This window comes from Calypte anna, chromosome 1 (genome assembly GCF_003957555.1).
Source record: "Calypte anna isolate BGI_N300 chromosome 1, bCalAnn1_v1.p, whole genome shotgun sequence".
Classification (NCBI taxonomy): domain Eukaryota; kingdom Metazoa; phylum Chordata; class Aves; order Apodiformes; family Trochilidae; genus Calypte; species Calypte anna.
This window is the reverse complement of record NC_044244.1, coordinates 148518904-148525859: the sequence shown is the minus strand read 5'-3', so window position 1 is coordinate 148525859 and position 6956 is coordinate 148518904.

The window sequence follows — 6956 nt, the reverse complement described above, 5'->3', positions numbered from 1 at the left end:
AAAAGTCTTATCCTGTTTTTCAAAGCATCATTCTTTTCTAACCACATCCATACAACTAGACGGCCATTTTCCAGGGAACAGTAAGTTTCAGATCCAGTTTTTTTCAAAGCATTCTTTTCTACAAATCTTTTTCCTGTCTTGTGAATCCCATCTCTCCCACCACGCTCTGTCTCTCCCCTCCCCTCTTCCCCTCTCTCACACATATGATTTTGAGTGTAATGGGTGTCATTTCTCTCTCTATCTCTACATCTGTTCCCACGATCAACACTCACAGTCCAGCCCCTACTTTGCATCTAGTATGTGCATTCTCTTTATCCTTGGTCTGTTTTGATTTCACGCTTTTCCTGTCTCTCCCTTGCCCTCTCTACCATGTCTTTGGTCTCCCTAGCCATCAGAGACCTGAGGGTGTGGTTTGACATTGCAGCTAATTTAGGCCAACTGTTAGCTGCCAAATAAAGTGTGTCCCTGTTCCCCTGGCTGCACGCTGCTCCTGCTTTGCTCAAACTGACACTGGCTGTCACCTCGCAGATTGAGTGAGATGCAGTTGAGTTAAAATGGTAGAAAACTCAGCCTTTAGCAGCAGAAATAAAAAAACAATTAGGTCTCGGTGATATTAGCTCATCAAACCAAGGACATGATGATACCAGTGGCACTGCAGGGGATGGGGTAGAAAAAGCCATGTGGAAGAGGGGTGAGAAGCCCTTTAGAATGGTAGCTGCAAGGTCAGTCAGTCAGTCTTCAGATTATCAGCCTGATAATGCTTCTATCTCTCCTGTATGTCTTCTGCTGTTTTGCTAAACATTAAATGCTAAAAATTGGCCTAACCCTTCTCTTAACTGCTCTCTTTAAAGAGTAGCGTCAAGTTCTTTTTCCAGTAAAAGGAAAATTATTGGACTGCATTGAAGTATTTTAAAATGAGCAGCATCAGTGGTGCCTTTGCAGCCTTACAAAAGGGGCTAAGAGGCATCACGAGCAGACCCTATTTGGGGAAGGAGTTTTGAGGGAATAAAAACACTACAAAACCAGCCATGGCTTGAGGGGGTGCCAGTTTTTTCAGCAGGTGGCAGCACCATGGTAGAAGACAACCATGGTGCTCACACAGCTTTCCACAGGGTCTGCCAGTGGGCAGGGAGAAACTTCACCCTGAACAATTGCAACCTGAAGAGCAATGGTTTCCAGCAACGAGTCCTCTGGAAAGCTGCTTGTATCTATCTGGTTGTTAATCTGCTGAGTGACTTCTTGAGGCTGTAGTAGGATGGCAAGGATCTGTCTCGCCTCGTGGTCAAGTGCTGATGAGCTTGCCCAAGCTGGAGAGTGCGTTTGGCTTTTAATGCTGCTGCAACAGCAACCACAAAAAAAAAGTTGACTGGCAGAAACTGCAAATAAGCAATCTGATAAATCTCTCCTTTTTTAATACAGGAGTTAGAGCCAAAAGATTGTATGTGTGCCTCAGAGTGGATACCTTTTTTGCCTACTTTCTGACCCTTTGAGCCTCTTTTAAAACAATAGCATTATTTTCAAATCAAATGTTATAAAATGAACACTGGAGTTGTTAAGAAGAGATCAAAATTTACATAAGACTTCTGTTTAACCTATTGCCTATGAAAATTTTCTTCAGGCTGAAACCTGTTTTCCAGAGTTTATAGCATACAAAACAAATGTTGTGGGTTTGGTTTTTTTTAAATTTCCTTACTTATGAGTACCTTAAATTGTGTTTTCTAAAAGGGAAAAAAAAAACCCCAACTCTTGGAACCTTACCAGTTTAATTTGCATTTTGGCTCTGATGTAACTCAAAATAGATTAGATTAAAAAAGGAAATTTGGCAAGTGATTACTCAATTACATGATTTTACTGCTTTGGTATTTTGAAAATAAAAATGAACAGATCTGGTTTACTTTGAAAAGTGCCTGGTGCACGTGTGCTGTAACCACTTTTCAGAAACCATATGGAAGGCTCCCTACCCTGCATATGGCAATGCTACCCAAAGCTTAGATGTGATTCCTGCGATAGACTACACTAGCTATGAAGGATCCTGTCAGGTCAAGGATTTTAGTGGATACATCCAGATAATACTGTATGGAAGAGACACAGGGTAATGAGATCGGTGTGTAAAACATGGGAGGTTCACAGTGATGGGGCTGCATTGCTCCTTTTTCACAGAAAGGAAATGAAATTGCTTGGAGATAGTGCCGGGCCAGGAAGTTAGGAGGAATTTGGGGAAGGAATACAGTTTACATGGGATCTATATTGTGCTAGATACAAAGTTGAGTAGTTTCAAGAGATATTTTAAAAATATTTAAGCATCTAAAGCTATGGGTATTTGATCTCTGCACCTTTGTTCTTACCCTTGATTCTCATGCAGTCACATCTCCAGCACTTCCCTGGTAGCTGCTTACCTCTAGACTTCGTGATAAGGGGAAGAAGCTTCTGCTGCTTCCTGAAAGACCGAGCAAGTGGTGACAAATTCCCTAGAGTAATTTAGCATGGATCTTCCACATGGTGAGGGGTGGGTCAGTACTGTGCCTTAAACTGGGAATCATGGAGATCATCTGTTATTTCCATCACCTTGTTTTCATGAGCCAAGTGGTAGGAGGGTTGTAGGAGGAGAGGGTGTACCCATCCCTCTGTCACTGATGTGTCTCCAGTTTCAGGTCGTTGCTAAATGCAGCCGTTTTCAGAATGTATCTTAGATACTATGATCTGTTCACTTGCTTGCCCTTTCCTATAGAGCCTCTTTGGTTCTTGGAAGTTTCTCCACATGCATGTGTTCATCTATCCAAAGCACTGTGGCTGCATCTGATCCTCCAGCCTGTGTGGTGGTGAATTCAGTCAAGATAACAGGAACTTCAAATGATAGAAACCTTACTTTGTGCCATCTCTGCCCTGACAAACCGTAGCTCTCCCAGTTGGTTTTGGTGAGCATTAAGACTCTCAGAACATTAATCATGGTGTAGTATTGGTGGTGCAGACCTGAGCATGTCACATCAAGAGCAGAATGTTCCAGAGGTTTGTTAGAAATTAATAAATGCCTTTTGAAACGGTGTGGAGGTGACCAATTTCACAATTTCAGCAAACTTGAGCCATCTGAAGAGGGATCACTGCCTAGGTGTCCCTCACATGATGCAGGTTGTGGAGGAGCAAACATACTGTGGAGAGACCCTACTCCTATCCCCCTCTAACAGAGTTACATAGCATATGAGACTCAGTTGCCTGCTGTACATCTTGGTGTCATCCTGCAGCCTTGTTCAGGTTTTTGGCCACTTGGCAGACCTCTTTCTGAGAAGTCTGTGAGATGAATGTTTGTTGTCCAAACTAAAGCTCTTCTCAAGGCTGTCGTAACTCCCTCATGCCTTCACTTTTTTCCTTTTTAAATGTGAAGTGATGGCTTTCAGGAGCCTTCACTGCTATACCATTGTCACTGATGTCATCGGCACATGAGAATCATTGCTGCTTGTCTTCAAGAATAATTGAGTGTGTTTGATTTTTTACCCCCCCCTTCCTACCTTTGTGCGGGAAAGGGATGAGTTCAGACCCTAATCTCCATCCCTCCAAGGCAGAAAGCTCTGTTGATGGCCCAAGTCACCCTGGGGCTGGCAAGTGCACTAAGCACAGTGCCTTTATCCATGACAGCAGAGGAGCTGACAGCTGCCATCAGCCCAGAGCTGACCACCCTTCAAAGGAAGAAAAACCCAAAACCAAACAAAAATAAATAAATAAACACAGTTTTCTACCCCTGAGCGTTTCTGATGTGTTGACGGGTGAGTTTCGATTTCTTATCTCTGAGGTCTGTTACCAGAGACCAAAATGTGCAGCAGCGTGTGTATACGGGTCACACCACAGCAAGTGACTTTGTCATGTCACGCGAGAACACATCTCTTTGTTGGAGGAAGCAGCAAATCTGGGGTTTCTGTTCTGGAGATGAAAATAGGATGATAGGACCACAGCAGGGAGAAAAACCACTTCCCGGTCACCATATCCTGGTGGAAACGTTGTGATTCATGTATTATTCAAAGTCTAGGTTTTGCAGCTAAGTCTTAAATTAACCTTGAAGTTATCTGAAAAGTCTCTTCCTCCCTATCGAGTACGTGGTTACTCTAAGCAAGTGCCCTCACGACTTACACAGCTCATCCCCCAAGTCACGGCTGTTCCCTGCGCTGAGGAGAGGGAACGCAAGCAGTGTCTGAAGAGGCAGTTTATTACTTTATTCAGGTTACTTCCATAAAGTACGACTGTGACAGTGCTGTGCTCCTCAGGATCTACACCCTTCCTCACTCAGCGTTCGAGGTGGTATAGCAGCCTTCTTCCAGGGAAAGGTGGCTGCCCTGCCCCGGTGGCACTGCTGACCACAGGTCTACCCCCCAGGGGGTGGAAATTTCTCCGGTGGGGAAGGGGAAACCCCACCGAGACACCTCAAGGGCCGAGGCTGCTCCGTTGTGTCCCCACCTCGGTGGGGATACCGCGGGGCGCGGAGGGGCCGCCGCGTCAGGGCCGGTGCCGCCAGGGGGGGCCCTTGGGCCGCTGCGCTCCAGTCCAGGCGGGCGGCTGTCCCTACGGCCGCCAGTCGAGGGCCGCGCTCCGGTGGGCCCGCACCCCGGCCCTTGAGGTACCGGTCCGCCCTCCCCTTCTTTGCGGCGCACTGAATTCCCCTCAAAAGTGGCATCTCTGCCGGTACCCGTCTGCCGGAGCAGTCACCCCCGAAGCCGCCGGGCAGGGCAGGCGTGTGGGGGAAGCCCCAGCCCCTCGGGCAGAGACCGTGTCCCGCTCCCGGCCCTCCCCTACCCGCCTGCCACCAGCGGGGTGCGGCGGCGGGGTGGATGGGAGGCATTATCCTTCGCATCGCTTACCGTGGCGAAAAGGAGAAGGTCCAGGGAGGCCAAAGCCGCGGCCCGGCTCCCCCGGCAGCGGCCATCAGAGGGGACGGGCCCGGGCACTGCCCGCGCTGCCGCGGCTGCGCCGGCCGGGCCGCCACACGGAACATCGGCACAGCCGGGCCGGGCGAACGACCCCTTCGTAATTATTCTCCTCTGCTTTGGAGTTTTGGGGTTTTGGTTTGGGTTGTGGTTTGGTTTTTTTTTAATTTTGTTTCGGGTTTTTTTCCCAGCCTACGATTGTTTTAATACACCTGGCCCACTGTTTCGCACGCTTCGGAAAACCCTAGAGCGCGGCTGATAACGAGCCCCAGCGGAAAGAGGCGAAGGAGAGGAAGGGAACGGAGAAGTTTAGAAAGAAAAGTGTGGGGAATAAAAAAAAAAAAAACAAACAAGAAAAAAACACATCAGAACAAACACACACACAAAAAAGCTACGACTCTTAAAAAAAAAAAATCCTGAACGTGTGTTTTCCTTCCTGCCAAAGCAGGATGTCAAATACTGTCCTTTTCCCCTCTTTTTTAAAGCAGGTTAAAAGGAAAATTCTTCACAGAATCTTAAAAGAACTTTTTGACACAACAGCTGCAAAATCTATTTTCTAAACAAAGATTTATACATATTTATATGAGCTTAATCCAGATTTTTTTTTAATAAATCATTCTCAGAACTGCAGAGGTAAACTATATGTAAATACCTCAAGTAATAGGCTTGTAGTGCAAATCACATCATTTTATCTTCAATTTTGCATTCGTTTTTCTGGCTTAAAGGTGCATCAGAGATATGCATTTTAGCATATTCAGAACACGGGGCGTGAAATTAAATGTTTGACAGAGTGAGAAAAATATACAGACTTTGGAGATGCCTTAAAAATAGTAATTTATGCAGATCTAGAGGAGTGAAATCATTTGCAATGGAGTGACCCTCTCTCCAGGAATTTTTTGCTCAGTGTTCTTCTCTAATCTCCTGCTGTATCTTCATTTTTCATTGAACTAGCCAGTTTTCTGCGAAGCAGTCTTGTAGATAAGGGAAGTGCTAAAAGAAGAAGAAAGAAGAAGCTCAGTGGGTCCGTTTCCATTGCACTTTTACCCAAGGCAATGGGCAGAATTTAACGGATTCCTTCCAACATATGTTTTTGCCAGATAAGTAAACAGTGTGTGTCGGAAATGAAAAAGCATTTGCAATTTAATGACATTACAGCTCTCAGCTTAGGCTGGCGTGCTGCGAGGCGAAAAGCAGAAAGAGAGAGGAGAGTAGAAAGAGAAAAAGAACAAAGTTCATCTTCCCTTTTGTGCATTTTTATCAAGGAAAATATTACTTCTTTCCCCCTCTTGTTCTCTTTTCTTTTTCTCTTTGCTTTTTTGTCTCACTCATTTGCATTTTTTCTTTTCTCTCCTTTTCTCTCCTCTGTTCACTTTTACCTTTTTCTTCCACTGCCACCGACTCGTTTCCTTTCACCACCACCAACCCCCCTCCCATTGTGTCTCCTTATTCATCTATTTGGCCCATTCAGTTTTTACCTATAAAGAGCTGTTTATCCAACAATGTATCTTTTTCTTCTTCTTCTTTCCTTTCTTTTTTTTTTTTTTTCTTTTTTTTTTTTTTTTTTTTTTTTTTCTTTTTTTTCCCCATGTTGTACTCCCGGCGCTAGAGCTCACAGTCAACAGGATTGTTGGAGGGATTATAACGTTTCATTTCAAAGCGCGACAAATCTGCTCGCCTTCCCTCCGTCCCCGCTCTCCCCGGGCTCGACGATCCCTCGGGGACGGGGTACCCCCTATCCTTCCACACCCCCCCCCGCTTCCCCGCCTGGGCCGCCCCGTCGGGGCCGCCGGAACAGGGGGGAGCGGAGGGTCATCCGGCCCCCCCCCTTGTCTCGGTGCGGGATAGGGGAGGCCGAACCGGACGACCCCCCCCGCTCCCCTTTCTTCAGACCCCCACCTCCTTATCCTTTTTGCCCCCTGTGTTAAGGAGAGGGCAGCAAAGTCACCGGCTCCCACGCGAGGTTCAGCCTGGAGGTTGGGTGGTAATTGAAAATATTTCTAGTCAGTGGCATGTCCCATCGTACAGGCACATAACCTAAAAAGAGGT